Source organism: Heterocephalus glaber, unplaced genomic scaffold (assembly GCF_053883595.1).
Source record: "Heterocephalus glaber isolate CG9 unplaced genomic scaffold, H.glaber_assembly_v1.0 deba00001790, whole genome shotgun sequence".
NCBI lineage: Eukaryota > Metazoa > Chordata > Mammalia > Rodentia > Bathyergidae > Heterocephalus > Heterocephalus glaber.
The window spans coordinates 386,654-411,193 of NW_028258473.1; the positions used below are offsets into that span (position 1 = coordinate 386,654).

The 24,540-nt window shown below is 35.4% G+C and overlaps 1 protein-coding gene and 1 pseudogene across 4 annotated transcripts in view; one reads left to right on the plus strand and one right to left on the minus strand.

Moving 5' to 3' along the window:
* Eda (ectodysplasin A) overlaps positions 1 to 24,540 on the minus strand; it is a 424,656-nt gene that overhangs the window by 297,718 nt on the left and 102,398 nt on the right. The gene's annotated exons all lie outside the window — the stretch shown is intronic.
* On the plus strand, positions 16,281 to 16,411 carry LOC147820857 (U2 spliceosomal RNA; annotated as a pseudogene).

The following is a 24,540-nucleotide window of genomic DNA, read 5'->3' on the forward strand; positions in this document are numbered from 1 at the left end:
ATTGTCCTCTTAGTTTCAACAGAATTTTTAAACTACAGAATTATTATTTGGAGCCTTTTAATGGACTCTTAGTTCTTTTCTATGCTGGTCAGTCATGTTTTGCATCATTTTGTTTAGCTCGGCTGGACTTTTTTTAGTGTTTTCTGTAGAATTTATGATCATTTTATTTGGCTGAATACCTCTTAACTTATATCTTCTGTAAGCTTGGTAACTGCTTTATTGAACTATTTTGTTATGTAGCCTGATATCATTTTCAATAATCTGGTTATGGGGTTTTTGGTTCCCTCACCTTCAAAGCACCAGGGAACAGTGATCAGGATGCTGAAAGTTTTGCAAGGCATTTTGTTGGCTTGTCTTCTCATGGTTTTATTTTGTTTGTTTGTTTGTTTTTGAGTGTTGAGGCCTGTGGATTGATCACAGTCAAAAGCTTTTTATCTCTTATATAGACTTCTTTATTGAATATGCACTTTTAAGTGGTGTCCTCTGTGCATGGCTAACGGTTGGCTTTTTTCTATATCCCAGGATTAAGCCACCTCCATTTACTTAGAAGTTTTTAGTTTATTTGACCCAGAATACAGTTCTCTTAAGAATAGGCCACATTATTGTTAATAACCACAAGGCAGTCCAGATATTGTTATCCTATGAAAACCAATTAATAGCAATAACTATCTCACCTTCGGACAGTAATAAACTCAGCATCAATTATTCTGTCAAATACAAAGTGAGTATTGTCAAACCCAAAAGACCACTAATGTATCATCCTTAAGTATAGAAGAGACCTATAATTATAGTATGAACACTAAGACAAACCAAATATAGACCTACTATTGAACTACAGTAAATATCCACTAAATGGGACAACTTTACTTCTACTAACAATAAAATAACAAGCAAAGAAAAATGGCATCAAGTTAACTAGCTATCTAGAGATTCATAAAGCTTAGTAGTTATACTAATAAAGCTAAAGGTGTGGGGAACTAGACAATGAAAACAGCACAATTTAAGAAATTAATCCCATTTGAGATACTAGAAGGAAGAAAGAAAAGAGAGATATAGGGTCCTATTGAGGAGTAAAAGGACAAGCAGTGTTAGAGAACAGTTGCAGGAAAGAATGAACAAGAAAAACAAAGATAAACAGAGAGCAAAATACAGGAAATAAAAGGAAGATGAGTAAGAGAACTAAATTAAAAAGGGGAAAAGAGAAAAGTAGAAAATAGAAAGTAAAAGAGGCAAAAAATAGAGAAAAAACCCCAGCCCCTACCAAAGAAACCCCAATGAAGGAAAGATGAAAATGATAAAAAGTAGATTTTTAAAAGATTGAGTCAAAGAAAAAATTTCTGTTTTTGAATGAGTGGTTTCTTTCCAAAATCTGCAACCTTGGGATCCAGCCAATCTAGATATTTTTTCACCTTCCCTTGGAGTCTATGGGTTTTTGAGGTAGCTTCCCTATAGCAGAGGCCCCTCTGTCCATTCACCCTCACCTTTGGTTAGTATCCAAAGTATGGTATGTTCTTGCTCATGTTGGTAGATAGGAAACGCGATCAGCTCTGCTGGAAAAAGACCGAGGGGCAGGGGTTCAAGTGGACTGTTGGACTTAATATTGACAATTATGGAGTCTGGTTACTTCCTTCTCTCCCCATGTGCTGCCCTCATCCAAGATCTAGTAGGTTGATTAGTCCTTGGCTCTGCTGCCTCATGGCAAGGGGAAGCAAAATATAGAGCCAGATTGGAGTTGGTGGATAGTTTCATGCTTTTCTTGGCGGGGAGGGCCTGCACATGTGGCTTGTACCTGCTTGCTCATAGGGAAGGTCTGCAAATACCATAAATTTGATAACTGAGAAAAAGACCAGTTCCTCAAAACTACAAACTACTAAGCCTTAACAAAGATGATATATACCCTCTGAATAATCACATAAACATTAAAACATTCAATTTCTAGTTTAAAAACTTTAAAAACAAAACAAAACTTTCAAGCTCAACAGGATAAACTAACAAATTCTACCAAACATTTAAATAAGAATTATCATAAACTTTACAAAAGATCTTCCAGTATCTTAGTAAGGATTTTTGCATCTATGTTCATTAGTGAGATTGGCCTATAGTTCTCATTTTCGGTTGGGTCTTACTCTGTTTTGGGGATCAAGGTGATGCTTGCTTCCAGGAATGAATTTGGGAATATTGCTTCCCTTTCAATTTCGTTCAAGAGTTTAAACAATCTGAGTTTAAAGAATCTGAGTTTAAGAGTTTAGCTCAATCTGATAAAAGCCATCTATGAAAAACCAACAGCCAATATCATACTGAATGGTCAAAAACGGAAATCCTTCACACTAAAATCAGTAACAAGACAAAGATGTCCACTATCACCACTCTTGTTCAATATAGTTTTGGAAACAGCCACAGCAATTAGACAAGAGAAAGAAATAAAAGGAATAAAGATAGCAAATGAAGAAGTCAAATTGTCATTATTTGCAGATGACATGATACTCTATATCAAAGACCCCAGAACTCCACCAAAAGTCTTCTAGACTTAAAAACCGAATTCAGTAAAGTAGCTGGATACAAGGTCAACACACAAAAATCAATAGCTTTCCTCTACACAAACAACACACACACTGAGACAGAAATAGGGCAAACAATTCCTTTCACAATAGCATCCAAAAACCTGAAATACCTAGGAATCAACTGAACGAAAGAAATCAAAGACGTCTTCTCTGAAAACTATAGCACTTTGAAAAAAGAGATTGAAGAGCATATCCGAACATGGAAAGACATCCCTTGCTCCTGCATAGGAAGGACCAACATAGTGAAAATGGCCATACTTCCAAAACTGCTGTATAGATTCAATGCAATCTCAATTGAAATCCCAGCAGCATACTTCACAAACCTTTAGAAAACAATCCAAAAATTCATTTGGAACAAGAAGAGACCCGGAATAGCAACAGCAATTCTAGGTATCAAAGACATGGCAGGAGGTATCATAACCCCCAACTTGAAACTCTACTACAAAGCTACTGTGATAAAAACAGCATGGTATTGGCAAAGAAACAGACCTGAGGACCAGTGGAACAGATTAGAAGATGCAGAAACAACGCCAGACACACTCAGCCATCTCATCTTCGATAAAGGAGCCAAACACCCTCACTGGAGGAAAGATAGCCTCTTTCATAAATGGTGCTGGAAAAATTGAGCTTCAACTTGCCAAAGATTAAAACTAGACCTGTATCTCTCACCATGCACTAAACTAAAATCAAAATGGATTCAAGATCTAAATATTAAAATAGAAACTCTGAACCAGTTGGAACAGAGGTTAGGTAGAACCCTTGAAGACATTGGTGTAGGAAAAGATTTTATGAACAAAACCTCAGTTGCCCATGAACTAGCACAAACAATCAACAAGTGGGATCTCTTCTTATTAAAAGGCTTCTGCACAGCAAGAGAAACCACCAGCAGTGTGAACAGACAACCCACAATGTGGGAAAAAGTCTTCACCTGCTCTTCCTCAGACAAAGGTCTACTATCTCGAATCTATAAAGAACTTAAAAAAATCAGACCCCCAAATTTAAAGACTCAATCCAAAAATGGGCATCTGAAATGAACAGACATTTCTCAAAGAAGTAGAAATGGTAAATAATCATATGAAAAAATGGTCAACATCACTGGTCATTTGAAAGATGAAAATGAAAACAATGCTGAGATTCCACCTCACTCCAGAAAGAATGGCTGCTATCACGAAATCCACCAATAACAAATGCTGGCGGGGCTGTGGGGAAAGAGGAACCCTGCTCCACTGCTGGTGGGAGTGTAGACTGGTGCAACCACTGTGGAAATCAGTATGGAGATACCTCAAAGAACTAGGACTGGAAGTCCCATTTGACCCCGCTATTCCCCTGCTGGGTATCCTCCCCAAAGAATTAAAAGAATCATACCACAGTGGTATATGGGCACCCATGTTCATGGCAGCACTGTTTGTAATAGCTAAAAAACTTGGGAACAGCCCAAATGCCCATCAAATGGAGACGGGATAAAGAAAATGTGGTTTTTTCATAAAATGGAGTACTACTCAGCTGTCAAAAACAAGAAATTAGAGACATTTATTGCTAAATGGATGCACATTGAGGCGATACTCTTAAGAGAAATAAATAGGACACACGTGTGTAAATACCTAATAATTTCTCTAGTGTGAGAAACTGAAAGTGTAAATAAGGACTAAAATGTATAATAGATAATGTGAAATAGGAAGAAAAAGGGCAAGGGGGAAGAGGAAGTGAGAGGGGTAGGGGAAAGGAAAGAAGGGAATGGAATTAATATGAGAAAATGAAAAAAGCAAACAAAGTGTTTGTAAATAGGGAGGGATGGAGGGGTTGAAGGGAGGATAGAGGAAGGGGAAAAAAATAAGAACTAAGAGAATATGTAAAGGTGCATATCTCCAATGATGAATGTCATTTTATTGTACACCTAAAATGTACCAATAAAAGGATATACAAAATTTTAAAAAAAGATCTTCCAGAATAATACAAAGTAATAACTCCCAAATCTTCTTACTGGGCCACGATAACCTTGGTGCCAAAAACAAAGACAATATAAAAAAGAAAAATAATAGTAATGATTACTATAGCTTATAAATTTAGATTCAAAAATGCTCATCAAATATTAGGAAATTGAATCTAATCCAACAATATATATTTTAAAAGTTTATGCTTGATCAAGTGGAGTTTATTCAAGATATGTAAGGCTGGGTTAACATTCAATGATCAATCATTATAATCTATCATAATTAAGCCAAAGAAAAAAATTATGTGATCATATAAATTAATTAGAAAAGGTATTTGAAAAAGTCCAACAGTCACTGATGGGGAGAAAAACCCAGCCATTCTAAATAGAAAGGAATTACATCCTGATAAAAATGTATCAACAAAAGTCTAACAGCTAACCATCATACTCAATGATGAAAGACTGAGTATCTTCAAAAAAAAGAATAAAGCAATAAGGCAAAGAAAAAAAAGGACATAGGTTAGAAAGAAATAAAACAATCCATATTTGCAGAAGCTATTTGTAAATAGAAAATTCCAACTACAGAAATATACCTAGAATCTGTAAGTGAATTCGCCAAGATCATAGGATAAAAGATCAACACACAAATATTCAGATGCTGCTTTTTTAAAAAATTTTTTTTGGTACCAGGGATCAAACTCGGGACCTTGTGCGCTTGCGAAGATGCTTCTTAAAGTATACTAACAATGAATATGCAATCCTCTGGAGTGTGGGACCACTTCCCCCTTCAAAATGCCAAGCCAGGTATGGTGGAACATACCTTTAATCTAGACGGGTGAGGCAAGAAGATCATAAGTTTGAGTGTTGCCTGGGCAATTTAGCAACTTTGGGAGGCCCTGGTCTTTTTTTGGTTTGTTTCTTTATTTGTTTTGATACCAAGCATCAAACTCAGGACCTTGTGCTTGTGAGGGCAGGTGCAGCGCCACTAAGCTAAATCCCTGGCCCTGAAAGACCCTGGTCTTAAAGTAAAAGAAATAAATGCAAAGGAGATGTAGCTCAGTGTGAAAGTCCTGAGTTCATTCATTCTCCAGTACTGTGAAACACACACACACACACACACACACACACACACACACACACACTATCAGAGTCAGGTTAAGAAAGTGACAAAAGGCCAGGAGTGGTGAAACATGCCTACAATCTCAGCTACTAGAAGGTTGAGGTAAGAGGATCACAAGTTCAACACCAGTCTTAGCAACTTAGCAAGGTGCTATTTGAAAATTTCAAAAAGAAATTTAAAGGGGGTTGAAGATGTAGATCAGAAGAAGAGTGTTCTTTGATTGGATTCCCAGTACCATAAAAACTCAGTATCACTTACAGATGGTTTGAAGAAAATTACCCAAAACACACTTAACAAAACCTCCACAGGATGTGTATGCTGCAATTTTTAAAATACTATTTAAAGAAACCAAAGGAAACCTAAATAGTAGAGATGCTCTGTTCATGGATTGGAAGACTCCATTGCAATGATATCAGTTCTCTACCTATTGATCCACAGGCTTACTATAATTCCTATAAACAAAAAAGGCCAGCAAAAAAAGGCAAGCTTCTTCTAAAAGTTATATGGAAAGGCACAGGTCCTAAAATAGTTAGAACAAACTTGGAAAGCAACATTGAAAAATAACAAGGAAGTGAAAGTAATCACTCTACCACATATCAACACTATACAGCTATTATAATCAAATCATTATAGTATTAGTGGAAGTACAGATCCATAGATTCATGAAACAGTACAGGAAACTCCTAAATAGGCCCACATAAATATGTCTCATTTATTTTTTCTTTTTTGGTACTGAGGATTGAACTCGGGGCCTTGCCCTTGAGAGGCAGGCAGTGGAACCACTGAGCTAAATCCTGGACCCTATATGTCTGGTTTTTAACAAAGGTTTAAATCCAACTCAACAGAGGCAGTATATAGCTTTTTAAAAAATTGGTGCTGAAGCAAATGAATATCCATAAGCCAAAACAAGTAACCTTGATCTTAATCTTTCAACCTCATAGAAAAGCTAACTTAAAATGGATCACAGATTGTAATATACAATTTAATAATAACTTAATAATAAGTATGAAAATTTTAAAAGTGGAAAAAATGTTTGAGCCCTGTGGCTAAGCAAAGGGTTTTTAGACTTGACACCAACAGCATCCGTCATCCACTAAACAAAAATATTGATCATTAGAATGTCACCAAAATTATAAACTTTTGCTCTGTGAAAGCCTGTGCAAATATAATGAAAAGGCAAGTATACAGGCTAGGAGAATATTTACAAATTATATAGCTAAAGAAGGAATTGTATCTAGATTATCTAAAGAACTCTTAAAATTCAACATTAATACACGATGAGATTAGAAAATGGACAATGACATAGAGACTTTTAGCTAAAAAGGATATAGAAATGGCTATATATACATACATATATATAATATATACATAATTTAAAATAGGCTGCAGACATGATGGGCAATGAGCAAGTGAGGGACAAATGGAAAAGTGTTCAAGAACTCCTGTGTTAGCTAACAGGCTTCTGACACCAACGTGGTCTACAGAGAAGACAGAAGGAGATGCTGTATCAGCTACTGAAGCCTCTAAAACCAAGTTGGCATATCTTTGAACTTTAAAATTGTTCCTATGCAGCTTATTTTATGTTTGTTTAATCAAATAAACAGAGGATTGTTCAACAATAAAAAATTAAAGTAAAAATGGTGACAGTGCCATATGCTGTTAAGAATGTTAATAAATAGAATCATTCATACATTGCGTGTGGAATTGTAGAATACTAGTACACCACTTTAGAAAAGTTTGGCAGTTTCATTGAAAAAGATAATATAAATGCAATTACCATACAGCACAACAACTGCACTATTGGGCATTTGTCCTAGAAAACATGAAAATTTATATCTACACAAAAACTTTTTCATGAATGTGCATTGTAGCTTTATTTTGTGACTGCCAAAAACTAGAATCAGCCCTTATGTCCTTCAACAAGTGGCGGGATAAACAAAATATGGTTCACCCATATCATGAAATCATATCCAGTAACACAAAGGAACAAACTACTGATATATAAAACACCTGGATGTATCTGAAGGGGACTATATTGAGTAAAAAATGTAAATACCAGAAGTTTACATACTGTTTATTTCCATTTATATGACATTTTAGATATGACAAAATATTGGAAACGAGATTAGCGGTGGCCAGGGATTAGAAATGGGATGAAGAAAGCATGCACAGGGCAGCAGTGAGCATTGATGATACAACACAAAGGATCCTTGTAGTGTTGGAAGTATTCTAGTTTTGACTAGGGTGGTAGATATGCATACAAGTACACATCTAAACATACACATGCAAACACACACACGGGTACAAGTATATCTAGCTAAGTCTCAATAGGACAGGTAAGTTGTAGCAATGTCAATATCCTGGTTATGTTATACTACAGTTTTCAAAAATGACACCACTGGGTAAGTATACAAGGATTCTCTGTATTACTATTTTTTTAAAAAGTTATAGATGGATTTAATTTATTACCAGAATCTAAACTTTAATTTGTGGTAAAATATGAGCAATACATAAAAATGCCTATTTCGGCTACCATGTATAATTATACATTATACGATGTATAATTCTTCATTGTGAACATCATAATAAAGTTAATTAATACTCTATGCCATCATATTATCTCCAATTATCTCAATAACTTCAACTAAAAATTATAGGGACATTTAAAAAAAATATTAGAGGTGAACACCAGGAGACAGGATGGGGTTGTTAAGAGAAAAAAGATCCTCCTTTCTGCCTTTTTGACACAAAAGTTATCAAGTGAATGCTATAATTGTTTTTATATCCTGATTCTATTTGATGGTATTTCTCAATATCCTTACAGAAAGAGTAAAACTTAATATGCCACACTAGAGCTGCGTCAACTGGTAGCCATTTCAAAGACCATATCCAAATACTTGTTTAAAAAGTAAATTTCAATCAGTGATCCCAACCAAAAGACTCCATCCCATTCAAGATTCATTGATGGCTTGAGTAGCAAAGAGAAACCATGTTGACTGAATGTGCAGGTGTTATGAATCACAATGGCGTAGCTGCTGTGACAAAACACCTGAGAAAATCAACTTGAAAGAAAGACATATTTTGTTTGGCTCATGGTTGAAGAAGTTTTAGTGTGTTCCTTTTGGGGCTGTGGCAAAGCAGTCATCATGGGGAGCTGGTGGTGGAGGAGCTGCTCACCTCATGGCAGCCAAAAAGGAGGAAGAGGGAAGAGGAGGAAGAGGGAGAGGGAGAAAGGGAGGGGTCAAGGGCCCCAATATTCCCTTAAAGGGCCCATCTTCAATGACCTAACTTCCTCCTACTAGGTTCCACCTTTTAAAAGTTCCACCATTTCCCAATAGTACCACTGGGCTGGCACCAAGCCTTTAAGGCATAAGTCTTTGGGTGAATTTTAAGATCCAAATCATAGCTGAGAGAGGTGGTGCACAGTTGTAATCTCAGCACTCAAAGAGGCTGAGGCAGGAGGATCTTGGCAAGTTCAAGGCCAGTCTGGTCTGCATAAGTAGTGCATTAAAGGCCAGCCTAAACAACATAGTGAGACACTATCTCAAAACAAAACAAAACAACACAAAAACACAAAGGTACAACTCATAACACTAATATTTCAATGTTCAGAATCAAAAATTAACAGACCGTATTGGCTATAATACAACACAATACAGTTTAGTGTGAACAAATGAAAAGTCCTTCACAAAGGTCCAAAACTACAATTGAACAGGTACACCAGCATGTGTGAGAGAACTTTGAGTTGATAAAAGGACCAATGAACCATCATGATCTCAGAACTCATTTCTTACTACTGTTTTTGCTACATTGGTCTCTCAGCCATTACTCAAATACCCAAAGCACAATCTAGACTCAATATCTTTTGCACGAGCTGTTCTCTCCACTTAGTTTGTTTTCCTTACTGCATGACTTTCTCCTTCAGTTCCTCTAGGTCTTTTATCAGAAATCCTTTTTCTTGACCACATAAATAAGACTGCAACATCTACAAAGACTTTGTTTCCATTTTTTCATTTTCTCATATGAATTCCACTCCCCTCTTTCCTTTCCCCTACCCCTCCCAATTCCCCTTCCCCTTTGCCCCTTTTCTTCCTCTTTCACATTATCTATTATACCTTTTAGTCCTTATTTACACTTTCAGTTTCTCACACTAGAGAAACTATTAGGTATTTACACGTGTGTCCTATTTATTTCACTTAAGAGTATCAAAGTCTCTGTAAATAGGGAGGGATGGAGGGGTTGAAGGGAGGGCAGGGGAAGGGGGAAAAAATAAGAACCAGGAGAGATTATGTAAAGGTGCAAATTTCCAATGATGAATGTCATTATATTGTATACCTAAAATGTACCAATAAAATTAAATTAAAAAAAAATTGCAACATCATACGCTAGGGAAAGTTAGGCAGGGAAAAAACTGGATGTAGGCCTCAGTAAGCTTTTTGGCTAATCCTGACTAGAAAAAGTTAAAGCTTCACAGGAGAAAGCAATTAACAAGACAAGAACAAAGCTGGTAAGCCAGGCAGGCTCCCAAACCAAGTCAGCCTAGCCAATTCTCACCTTACAAAGGAGACAAGGGGTGGCCACTTACAAGAGGGCTCTTATATATATTATCTCTCATTATATTTCCCTTTATGTAATTGCTAACTCAACCTTGTATGTAAAGTACTCCTAACAAACCCATAAATTCTTTTGACAGGACAAAGGAAACCAAAGGAAGTTTACAGAAGAATCTGTATGTAGAGGATGGTACCTGGAGTGGGACTCTAGGGCCTAAAATAGCCAAGGAGATTAGTACAAATTCTAGGTAGAGGGAGGACTCTACTACCCAATATAAAGCAGCTGAAAACAAAGGGCCCTCAGGTCCTCTATCTCTCTGGAGCCCCTTACTCTGTATCAAAGTAACTATCTCCTGCTTTTCCAATCAAGTGTCCAATAAAATGTCTTCCTTTCCTCAAAATTTATATCTCTAATTTTTTATTGATATGAAGTGTATGAATCCTGGAGTGCTACTCCACTCTTCCCCTTGCCCCAAGCAGTGAGCAGTGCTCACTAACACACAATACTACTCCCTATATCCATTCTCTTGCTTTAATTTTCTTTTGTATTTACTTCCACCTGACATTCTAGATTCTGTTCTTCAAATTGTTGTCTGCCCGCCCATTTCACTCCTGCTCCCATCAGAATGGTAGCAGACAATATAAACATTGCTTTCTTCCTAGCCAGAGGTGGATGCAAGCTTTACTGGACTTGAAATACATACAAATTGAAGGGCTTTCTACAAGGAAAAAAATACAAAATTAGCTATAGGGCCTTGCAAGGGCTCCAGAAAGTGATGGGCCTTGGAAATTAAATTTCATTAGCTTCATTATAAATCCACCTCAAAGCATCGTTATAGCCACTGCTCCTGGCAAAGGACCTCATCATGATAGGTGCTCAATAAATAGTGAATAAATGAGCAACAACATACTAACATTGAAAATGATGAATACCGCCTAAAGCTACAAGGCAATGAATACAAGTGATTTACATGAAAAATGTGATTTTTTGGGGGAAAAATATGATTACTACAGATGTCTAGACCACATGTAGAATATTCTCATTTTAAACTAGAAAATAGAGAACAAATGTCCTCTCCAATCCCAAAAGCCTCGGTTAGACCATGTGCAATGTCCTTCCTTTATTGTAACCTAATCACCCTATTTTGTACTGCCTGGTTCCTTGTTTTTATCTCACGGTAAGTTTTAAATTCCATGAAATCAGAGTCTATATCTCTATCATTGTTGTATTACTAAACACTGGTAGTGTCTGATACAAAAAATTCAGAAAATATTTGTTGAATGAATGATAAATGAGACAATATCCAAACAAAGAGTAGCCTAAATAGTATAGAGATTTAATACAATGTTTTCCTCATTCAAACATTTTTCATATACAAAACACACTCAAAGATAAGATGAGCTCCATGCCCTCTAGGGATTCACAATTGAGAGGATAGGCAAACTACAGCTACAAAATTATGACCACAATACACAGTGGAAAGTGCAACAAAGTACCAAAGTAACAGTTGAAGAATGTTTAGCTTAGGGTGTAGGGTTGGAGACAACTTAGAGGTATGGGGTCCTCTATCTCCCATCTGAATGGCTGGCTGGTGAAGGAGAATTTATAACTACATTATTAAATAAGGAAGATTTTTACAACAACTAGATCAGCCTTCAAATGACATGAGCTATCTCCAGTGAGGGCAAGTTCTCCATTACTGACACATTTCAAGATTAGGATGATAACAACTTGATAGAGATATTGTAAAGGTGATTCTTTCACAAAAGAGATGAGGACTTGAGCTCAATGACCTTTATGTCAGTCCTAACCTAGAGATTCTGTGATATAGTCTGCTTTAGAGAGGGGGAGGGGAATTAATCTTTTCAAATATGAATCTGATGCTAAATATTTGTGTTCAGCTTTGTCATAAGGATCAACAATAGAATTATGCCCCTCCATGTTGCACATATTAGACTTTAATCTCATATCCCAAATTCCTTGTCACGTGGTAGTTTGGAATATTGCTATTACAATATGCATAAGATGAGGGCCAGGGAATTAGCTCAGTGGTTCCACTGCCTGCCTCGCAAGCACAAGGTCTCGAGTTCAATCCCCAGTACCCCCGCCAAAAAAAAAAATTCACAATATGAACGAATTGATATATCTGCGTCACAGTAGAGCTAATGAAAACTTTTCAATTTTTCTGAAAGTGACTAGAAATGGGTTTTTTTTCTTTCCCCCACTGAAATCAGCCATATTAGAGGCAGGTCTTGTGTTCACAAAAGTCTTTAGAAACCTATGTATCAGTCCCTCCCTTGTTCCCACCCTGATTATGGAACAATAAAATTGAGGCTAGTTTATTTTTTCAGAACTAGTTATTATTTTCCTAAAACAGATTTAACAAATTTGTTCCACCTGCTCAATTAGGCTCCTGATTACTTTCTTGGTAGTTTCATTGATTTTTTTTTTAAATCCAAACCTCAAAGGCTATACTCCACACAAATCTCTGAAACATTGCTCCATTTGAGTGCTGCTCAAAAGCTTGTGTGTGAGAGCTCACTTTGGTAGCACATATACTAAAAAATGGTTGTGTGGAGGTGATTAAAATAGGAGGAAAACAAAATATGAATATGTTTCTCACATCCGGTGGGGTAAGGATATTAACCAAGGTCAACCTCTTTCCAACCAAAGGGATTAAAAAGAGGAGGATGAAGGAAGGAGGAAGGTCAAAGGTGACAAAGTCGACAATCACTTCTCCACTTTTCTGATTAACCATCCTGAGTAAACAAGTCATTTTTTGTACACATACCAAAATCAATCAGATCTCCAAAGGATGGTTAAGGCAGGTTAAAGGGTGGAGTGAATGACATATTATAATGGGAAACAATGTTATACATATACTGTGATATTTCCACGTAGTTCCTCCCAAACTTCATTCTCTTCCATGTTACTCAGCTCTTAGACATAGTACCTCTGATCATACCAATCTACCCAGTAATGGCAAACTGTTTAGAGCTTTCAATGATACAAACAGCTGGCTGTGGCACGTGTGCCATAGGTTTGCCACCATTGCTCCTACCCATCACACCATTTAACTTCATCCCTATAAATAAATTGAAGGCACAGCAAGCAACAACTATATTTATGGAATGCTTATATCATTATATTGACACACATTCCCCCAGCTGATGTTTATAACAATTCTGGGAGAGTTAGTAAAACTCATTTTTCCGAAGGGAAGACTGAATCTAAACGAAATTAAGTAAATTGGTGAAATTCAAACAGCTTGTAAGTGCCAAATCTAGGCTATTTGATTCCAAAGCACATGTGCTCAACCATAATACTTTCTTTGCAAACTCTCCATACTCAGAGCACTGGAAAATACCACTAATTAACTACTGGAGATTTTTAAGAAGTCCTAGGACTTAAATGTTCTCTTACACTGATGGGCTTTTCACTGCCCCATTTCTGCTGCCCCATATCTTCTAATTTTGCTCTTCTTCAACATTGTTACTATGCTTAATCAAGCCTTCTTTCACTTATTTCTAAGAGTAATGTCACTCAGCCCTCTCACTCAGACTCTTAAAACAGTCATTGGTGCTTTTCTAATTAAATTTTAAATCATTCACATAATTTTTCATTTCTTCTGTTTCGTAACTCAGCTCTTCTATGTTGAGTAACACTTATTTTATTCTTTACTTTATTTTACTTGTTTCTTGCTCAAGTTAGTCTACCTGCTTAAATAAATTCCAAAAATTTTGTGGGGAATCCCTTCTGATTGATTCAAAGCCCGGGGCACCTGAGGACCCTTAGGGACAAGACCCGCACCATCTAACACATGCACATAATGGAACACACTTATGTAAGTATGAATTACCATGGACTGCCACATGTGGTATGCAGTTATGAAAGGACATAATGACATAAGGCTGTGCAGCAGCCTGTATAAGGGCCAAGGTATAAAGACATTTGCTCTTGGTCTTATTGCTGATGTCAGCTCCCTGTGCTTTCTTTACCCTGGGAACCTCACCCATAAAAATACCCCTTAAGCCTGCCTGACCCTGACACATTTTATCACAAAAGATGAAGAGAAAATCATGACTTAAAGGATACAGGGCTGGGGATATAGCTTGGTGGGAGAGTATCTGCTAGCATACCCAAGGCCTTTGGATCAATCCCCACTACTGCCAAAACAAAAATTAAAAGTCACTAAAATCATTACAAAAAAATATTTAAATGTATAAAAGACTGTACTGGGAACTATGTCAAAAAAGATGAAAAATCAGCTAGCCCCTGCCCTCAAAGAATAATCTAGTAGGGGACATAAAACATACATGTAGCCACTTTTTACACAAAACAGCAAAGCACTACAAGAACTAAGAAGAGAGATAGGATTTTCAATAGAGATAACTGGGAATCTAGGAACCATTCTGAATAGTCTTATTATTCTTATTTCATACATATGAAACTGAGGTACAAAAAGGACAGTATAAGTAAATGAGGTTTTTCAAAGGCAAAATACCTAAAATATTGGTAAATGACAAGCCTTCTATACATTATAATGAATAGGCATCAACATCTTAAAACATTAATGTAACAGAAGAATTCTAACATCACCCTGCATTATTTTAAAAAGTTCAATATTTATTGCTTTCCTCCTATATTCTCTAAGATTTCTCCTTTAAAATGCCACAATTGTGCAAGAACAAGTAATGGTATCTAAACTGCAATAAAAACTGATCCATTCGCAATTTCATTTTCCTTTAACAATATGGTTCAGGTCAAAAGTACAAGCTTTTTCCCATGATGCTTTCTCCCTTCCTTCCTACCCTCCCTACCCTTTCAATAGGGTAGAGAAAGAGGAAGCAACATGTTCTTGGTTTCGAAAGTGGGCTATGTTTATTTAACTCAGGGGTATCATTAATTTTGCTTGGGAAAGAAAACCTTTCATCACCTTCAGATAAAGAAGCTTTACATAGTGCTTCAGTTAAGGATTAGCTTTGTAAGTGTATTCAGAATCAATGGTCTATATGGTAGTTTACCTAAGTAAGATCTGAACAGTAAATGTGGAAAATGTTGATACTTACAAATTAACCAATCAAAACAAGGTATATAATAGCAAAATGTCTAATATACAATTACAAATGCCATTTTATTTTTCCAGAAAATTGGTCTCTAAGCAAATAGGTTATTGATGATGTCAGCATGTGAATATTCAGAGCTGAAGAAAACAATTCTTCAATCAGAGTGAATTATTCTTTTCCATTCTAGTCTACAATTTAAGATATGCCTCTTATCTCAAAAATATTTCCTGTGATCTGGCCATAAGGTAATGAAATATCCCCTGAAAATTAAAATCTGTAGCAACCTCATTCTATAGTAAGAGAAGTATAATAACTTAATTAAAGAAAAGCTGGGCTACACAAATAATCTCTGTAGTTTAGCAGTTCAGTTCTATGTGACACATTTTAAAGGAGGAAATAAACAACCAGGACTAGGTTCTACATAAGGTTAAAAGAATGATGCAAAGCCTGAAAATCATTCACACAAGAATGAAAAAACAAAACAAAACAAAACTGGGGATGTTTGGCATAGACGTAAAATTAACAGGAACTACAAGAACTAACTTAAAAGCTTGGATCTGAAAGAGGTAAAACTCTGTCAGGCTCCAAAGGGTAAAATTTCTGGAAGTCCTATGTGATCTTGTTCACCTGTCTTTATTAGATTGAAATTGCTAATCAGTAAAATGAAGGGAAAGAATTTAATAATATTCAAGTCCTCCTATTCTAATAGTCCATGACTTTGTTGTAGTTACAAAGAATTAGATTTTTGCTCAACATCTTTCTCACAACTAAATTTTTCAAATACTGGAAAGAGTTGCATCAAGAAAACAGTGCCATCCTTGAAGAAGGAACATTCTTGAAGAAAACTGGACAGAATACAAAACAATCTTTCAAGAATACTGTATAGAAAATATACTACCAATGCATGGGTCAGTCAGTATATAATGTATTGAGGAGTGCATTCTGGAATAGGACTTGTGTACAAAGCCTAGACCTACCAATTCTCAACTATGTAAACCTAGGTAGGTGAATTTCTTTACATCTTTTTCCTCATTTATAAAAATACAGATATTGCTTCTCGGCCTTTTGGCTAAGATCAAGTGTAGTATAAAAATACAGATAATAGGACATATTTCTATGGGCTGTTGTGAGAATTAAATGAAACAGTGCAGGTCAGCTTTTATCCATTTGCCTACTATACACTGAAATTTCAATGAATGTTTGCTATCATTATTACTGAATGAGGGTAGATGACCTTTAAAATATCTTTCACTTTGAAGAGCTTCTGGGTCTATAAACATACTTTGGTAAAATCATCAAAGTGGAAGAAAGCCTCCTGCTTGTTATACTTGGAAGAGTTTTTCATCTACTGGTATCTATTTCCTGCCATAAAAATACTGTATGTGTCAACAAGCTCTTCAGAGATACCCTTCTTAGGCCGAATAAATTGTATACCACAAATTGAAATGAGTTTTAAAACTTTTTGAAAAACTTCATTATTTTTTATAACCCTACTAAATTACCACAGTTCTAAAAAGTTCATTAAAAGGTCACAATTTTTCTCAAAAATATTAAATTTATCTGACATATGATGCCTGCCTTCAAGAATAGAGAAATCATCTTTAAGGATATTTAATAGAAAAGCTTTGATAAAGCAAAAAGTGTAGACTCATAAAAGAAGGGACATTACCACTAGTCATACAGGTGTAACTAGAATTATGAGAAAATAGTTTGAACAACTGTGTGCACAAGTTGAATAACAAAGATGAAATGGAAAGATTTTAAAAAGATAAAAGATACTAAAACTGATTCAGTAAAAAATAGAAAATAGGGCTGGGGATTTAGCTCAGCAGCACCGCACCTGCCTTGCAAGTCCAAGGTCCTGAGTTTGATCCCTGGTATCAAAAAAAAAAAAAAAAAAAAAAAAATATATATATATATATATATATATATATATATATATACTGATAGGCCTAAAATAAATAAAAAGATTGAACTAGCAATCAAAATCTGCTCACAAAGCCTAGGCTCAGGTGACTTCACCAATGAATTCAAGTAAAAATTACCAGAACAACTAAAACCTATCCAAGCCAACCATACTGGTATACACTTGTAATTTCAGGTACTCGGGAGACATAGGCAGGAGTATTCCAAGTTCAAGCACAACTTAGGTAAAGAAGTAACACCTTATCTCAAAATAAAATTTATGATAGGGCTGGAAATGTAGCACAGTGGTTCAGAGCTTGCCTAACATGTATGAACCCCTAGGTTCAATCAATAGTACTACCAAAAAGTAATAATAACAATAACTATAAAAACTATCTTCCAAAAACTCTTTCAAGAAATATTAAGGAGAAAATGCTTCTCAACTTATTCTGTGAGGTATTGCTCTGATATCAGAACCAGACAAAGATATCATACGAAAACTACAGACCAATATTTTTGTTAATATATTCATAAAATCCACAACAAAATACTTTAAAACTGAATCTAGAAATATGTAAAATCAATTCTGCACCATGACAAGTAGAATTTATCCCAGAATGGTAAGATTGGTCAAATATCAAAAAATCAATGCAATACACCCTATGAGTAAAGGAAAAAAATCAATAAATATCTCAATAGACACATTTAAAATGTTGACAAAATTCAATATCCTCCCTCATGATAAAAAAAATATTTTATCTGGACATGATTGTGGTGCACACCTACAATCAATCACATCGCTCTGGGAGGCTGAAGCAAGAGGATTGAAATTTAGCAACTTAATGAGACATTGACTCAAAAGATTTAAAGAGGGCTGGGAATGTAGCCTAGTGCAAAGGCTCTGGATTTAATATCCAGCACCACAAAGTGAGTAAATAGGTAAATAAATAAACAAATAAAATATTTAAACATAATTTTGACAAAACTATGAAATGTGAACTGACAACTACAAAACACTTTTTAAATAAAGCAAAGATCAAAATAAATGAGAACATTCTACATTCATACATTAGAAAATCATATTGTTAAGATGGTAATACCCCCCTAAATTAATCTAAAGATCCACATAACCTGTCAAAGGCTCAGGCAGAATCTTCATGGAAACTGACAAAGTAACCTTAAAATTCACATGGAAATTCAAGAGGCACAGAACAGCTGAAACAATCTTTATAAAGACAAAATTAGATCATTCATACTTCTTGAATTCAAAACTGACTGTAAAGCTACAAAGTAATCAAGAATGTGGTACTGTCATAAGGATACGCAGATGTCTACAGTACTGGTATGAGGATATACAGATCAATGCAGTGGCCTTGAAAGTGCAGAAATAAGCTCTTAAACATTTACAATCAATTGAATTTTCTACAAGGGTGCCAAGACAATTCAATAAAGGAAAAATAATCTTCAAACAAATGGTACTGTGACAACTGGATATCCACATGCAAAAGAATGAAGCTATACTCCTTCCTCATACCACACAGAAAAATGGAATAAAGTATGATATTGACTGTTGGTTTTTCATGGATGGCTTTTATCAGGTTGAGAAAAAGACCATCTATTCCAATTTTCATATGAAAAAATGTTCAACATCACTGATCATTCAAGAGATGCAAATGAAAACAATGCTGAAATTCCACCTCTCTACAGAAAGAATGGCTGCTATCAAGAAATCAACCAGCCAGGGATTTAGCTCAGTGGTACCTTGCCTGCCTCCCAACCACAAGGTCCTGAGTTCAATCCCTGGTACCTGAAAAAAAAACAAACAAACAAAAAAGAAAGATAGAAATCAACCAATAACAAATGCTGGCAGGGTTGCGGTGGAAAAAGAAACCCTTCTCCACTGTTGGTGGGAGTGCAGACTGGTGCAACCACTGTGGAAATCAGTATGGAGATACCTCAAAAAACTAGGATTAGAGGTCCCATTTGATCCAGCTCTTCCCCTGCTGGGTATCATCCCCCCAAAATTAAAAGAATCATACCACAGCGATATACGTGCACCTATGTTCATAGTGGAACAGTTTGTAATAGCTAAAACTTGGAAACACCCCAACTGCCCATCAACTGGAGACCGGATAAAGAAGATGTGATTTTTTTTTTTTATAAAATACAGTACTACTCAGCCATAAAGAATGACAAACCAGAGACATTTACAGCTAAATGAATGTACATTGAGGCTATACTCTTAAGTAAAATGAATAGGACACACATGTGTAAATACCTAATAGCTGTAAACTATAGGGAAAAAATACTTAGCTGGGAGTAGAAGAGACATATCTTACTCTTAAAAATAAAGACAGTTCTTCATTGTGCACTATGGTGTGCACCTCTCATTCCAGCACTGAGAGAAGGTGAGACAGGAAGATCCCAAGTTCAACTCCCACCTGAGGAACTTAGTAAGACCCTGTTTCAAAATATAAAATAAAAAGAGGTGGGAATATAACTCAGTGGTAGAGTACCATTAGGTTTGATATCCAGTAACAACATCAACAACAATGACAGTTCTTTCTAAAATATTTCACATAAGGTCTAAATTTTTAAAATCTATTTCACTGGCTACGTGGATGTAGCTCAGTGGTAAAGCATTTGCCTAACATGCATAAAGCCACGGGTTCAATTCCTAGCACTGCACCCCCCAAAACTTTCACAACAATTCAATCATACAAGGTTACAAAATGACCTAAGATAATAGTTCCAGATGTCATAATCTAAGTTCTGAAATGATTTTTCAAAATTATCTAGCTCCTAAATCTATTCATTCCATTATTTATTATACTACTTTCTATATCATAAGGGCCTAGATAGTATCAGCTAATAAAATAAAATACAACTGAATACATGTTCCCATGAAATCATTTGCTATAATCTTTCTACCACACAAAAGATATTTGCTAACAAGCTCCAAGGAAGAACAAGAAAATTAGTTGAATAATTTATTTCAAATATAGGAGATGTTGTACTTTTTAAATTAAATTTTAGTCTTCATCATTATTCACAAGCACAACAGTGGTAAATGGTTCCATGTCAGGAAACTTTCTTGGTTCTTTCCCTGGGTAGTCACTAAAAAGACATTTAGGAAGATGCAGGTTTTCAGAATAAAGTTAAACAAGTAATGAATGCTGCCACACTATTACTCACTTTGTGTTTTGGCATACATACATAAATGAAATACAACAAAACAAAGAATTTTTAAAGTTGAAAATCTTCAAAAATTGTCTTCCCATCTTCACTCCTAAAGCTAAAAGTCTGCAACTTCTTATCCAATCTCCTTCAAGCTAACATTCTCTCAGCATTCCAGTGGGCAGAGATAGAAAGCTACACTGCATCTAATAAAATTTCAGACCAGAGTCACTAAACAAATGAATAAAGCTAAACAAATGGCATTCCTTATCAAATAAACACTAACATGATTGAGCATACAGTAATCAGTCAACATCTGTTCTATAATCGTATTTCCTGTTATAAATGTAATGTGAATGAACAATTCATTCTTATGGATTTACTGCCTCATGCTGTCTCACCACTACATTTCAATTCTAGTTAGAGGGACTAGAACAGAAAGACATATACTGAATACAGGAAAACATTTAGTCAAATTGTCAAGCTAGTTAAGGGTTAGTAATTTAATCTTCTGGATGAGAATCTGAACACTTAACCCTCATTGCTTATCTTCATCAGTAAAATATGGTGATCACAATTTAATAGTTTTTTCATGAATTTAGGTCATTCTTATGAACATCAATTACAGTACTGTGCTGTCTCAACACATTGATGCCCTCAAGGCCTATTTAAGCAATATAGGTCTATTAGTCCCACACTGTTGTGAGTCCATGGCATGTTTTTAGGTTTCTCGGCTTCTATCCTTACAGAGAGCCATCCCTCCTTCCTACTTTCTGTAAGCCTTTTTAACATTTCTAAATTGCCTCTCCACAGCTGCTGACTAGAAAATCTGATAATCATGATTTAAGCATGATGATGAATAATAAAATATAAGTGAAGATTTGATAAGTTTACCCTATAAAGTACATTTGATTAAAGTGCAGGTTTTGTGACATACACTTTTATCTATATAAATCCTTTTTTCTTCATCTAGCTTCTTAGATGAGAGTTCACTAGATCACTGAATTTCAGCTATATATTACCATTTTTGAAAAACCCTTTCCCCTTATGATCATATGCTCAGAACAATTTTGTGATCTGACACAAAATCTTCAGTCAGTTTAAACAAGGTTTGGATAAGACAAATTTACTTCTACAACTGCAGATAAAAAGTAGTCTTTTTAAGCTTGAACACTTAGAATATCTAATAAATAAATTGAATAGAGATTTAATACTTGAGAGACATGACTTAGAAATCTGAAAATTCATATAAAACTAAGTACATAAAAAAGAGAGCAAATTCAATTCAATTCAATCAGCAAATACTTATTGAGCATCTACCACATTCGTGACATTATACTAGCACAACAGGGGATATAAAAATGAGTAAGACATAGTCCGAGCTTTCAGATCTGAATATCTAGTAAGCAAGATTAGATACAAATGGCTAAGATGAAAGGTAAAGAAATGTAAGGATGTAAGAAAAGCATAAACAAGATATTATGAGAGTTCAAAGAAAAAAGAGCTTGAACTTAGTTTGGGGAACTGGATCAGAAAATCAGTGTTCCATGGAATAAATGTCATTCATGATTAGAAATGTAGGTTGTACAGATTCTTAAGAGAAGAGAATAGGGGTAAAAAACAGCAATGGTAGGCAACTTCAGCTGAGGAATCTATATTCATTTACTCTGCATATATTTACAGTGACTTTTTATGCCAGGCACTGGGAATAGAGCAGTAAATGAAATATAAAAATCCCTGCACTCATAGACCTGATATTATACCAGAGATAGAGATAATAAAAATAGCAATAATAATAACAATTAACAGACTTAAGCATTTAACATTTCAGGCACTGTTTAACTGTGTTACATGTAAACTCATTTAATCTTCAAAACACCTCTCTAAGTTAGAGCACTATATCCCTATTTCATAGATAGAAAACTGAAATACAGAGGTTAAATAAACTGCCCAAAACTACAATAAGAAATAAAAATGTGACTCAAACTTAAGAGTGTTCAACTGCAAACCATGTTCTTGTTAAATTGTGCTATACCAAATAAGCATGATGCATGACATGTCATATGCTGTTAAACATGAAATCCAAGGAGCAGCAAGCCATTTTGTCTGAAATATATAAAAGAATAGTGAAGAATGAAGCTGATGAAATCGGTTGGGCTCACTTTGTTAAAGGCCTGGAATAAAACACAGTAGAATCTGCCTATGAATCCAGCACAATTGCAAACCACAGATTTGAGACAGGATGTATGATGCCTCACTTTATAAAGGATAAACTAGAGTGAGGAGAGAGGCTGGGAGAGGAAGATCAGATTTAACACTGAACATTTATCTAAACTATTGACATAGCCCAAGTGAAAAGTAATTAAGGCACAGAATAGAATACATATTATGAGAGTTCCAAAAAGTGACAGATTAAATACACACACACATACACACACACACACACTCACACACACACACACACACAGAGTTACTGAAAAACACATTTTTCTTCCAGTTCAGACCAAAATCTTTGTTATCCTTGACTGTTCTGTTTCTTCTCACATCCCATGTCCAATCAGTAGCAAATCTCAAATCCAAGAATCTTTCACCACCACTACCTTAATCCAAGCAATCACCAGTTCTCATGTGCTTGCTCCATGCTTCTATCTTTGCCTTACTACAACCTAGTTTTAACCTAGCCAGTTATTGTGATAATAAGTCAAATTAGGTCATTGCCCCAAACTCTACAATGGCTTCCATTTCATTCTTAGCACAAAGCAAAACTTCTTACAATTACAAAGCCCTGCATGATTTAGTCCTTTCTCCTCCCATCTCTGACCCCACCTCCTACTACTCTTCCTTTGACTCATTCTGTTTCAGTCACAGTAGCCAACTTACTATATCTGGAGCACTTATGTGCTCCGCCATCTCATTACCTTTATGTTTGCTAGTCCACCTGTCTGGATGATCCCTGAAACCTTGCATTCTCTGCTTGACTCTCACCTGACCATCTTTGTTAAATCTTTCCTCAAATGTTACCTTCTGAGTTACTACCCCATTTCAAATTGTGCATACATTCATACCCTACCCTGACTTTCTCTATTTTTTTCTCTACAAAATGTTTTATCATCTCATATTGTATATATCCTATATATTTTATTTATTTGCTTGTGTGTCTATTTCCACTAGAATATTGGTTCTGTGATGGCCAAGACTTTCGTCTGTTGTGTTCACCACTATTCCCTTGGTACTATAAATAGTGCCTAACATATAGCATATTCATAAATATTTGGTGAATGAATAAATGAATTCAAGACAAATAATGTGAAAACAAAGAGGCAAGAAATAGAATTCATATATTAAGGCAACTGACCTAATGGATAAAGCAAGGATAAAGGACCAAAATGCCTCCATAGTGCATACAGTGCAGATAATTGTGCTGGAAAAGATAGGACAAAATGTTGAAAGAAACTACTTTTAGAGGGGTTCAAGAAACAGTATCAGCCAGGCAGGTGCAAAGAGAACTAACTGCCATATCGTGAAGTAAAGATGAGAATTCAAAAGACAGTAGTAAAGTAGTGTTAAACATTGCAAAAAAAAATGCATTCCTACAAGCAGACAAGCAAGTAGAATTCGCAAATAAGCCATTGATAACCTCTAACAGGTGTTTCATTGAAGTTCTGGCGATAGGAGACAAATTCTAAATCACTTAGGAAACAGTTGGGACGTGAAAATAGTTCTTTTGATATGCTTACCAGAATGAAAATGTTCATACCCTTTCACCTGGTAATCCCACTCCTTGGAACTTGTCTTTAAAAATGGCTCACCAAAAGAATTATAGTAAACAAAACATGAATACTAGAATTACATTGATTGTCAATAGTAGCAAAAAAAAATTGTAAATTGAGAGATCTAATGGGAGGAAAATATTTTAGTAATTGAGAAATATATTAAAACAATTATGATACCATTACCTTGATTCCAAAACCAGATAAGAAAGCAACTAAAAAAGAGAACCACAGGCCAATCTTTTTAATGAACATAGACACAGAAATTCTTAACAAAACACTTGCAGATAGAATGCAGTGAATCATCAAAAAGATCATGACCATCTTTGACCATAACCAAGTAGCTTCATCCCAGAGCTGCAAGGATGGCTCAACATATGAAAATCAATAAATGAAATTCGTCACATAAACAAAAGCAAGGACACAAATCGCAGGATCATCTCAATAGATACAGAAA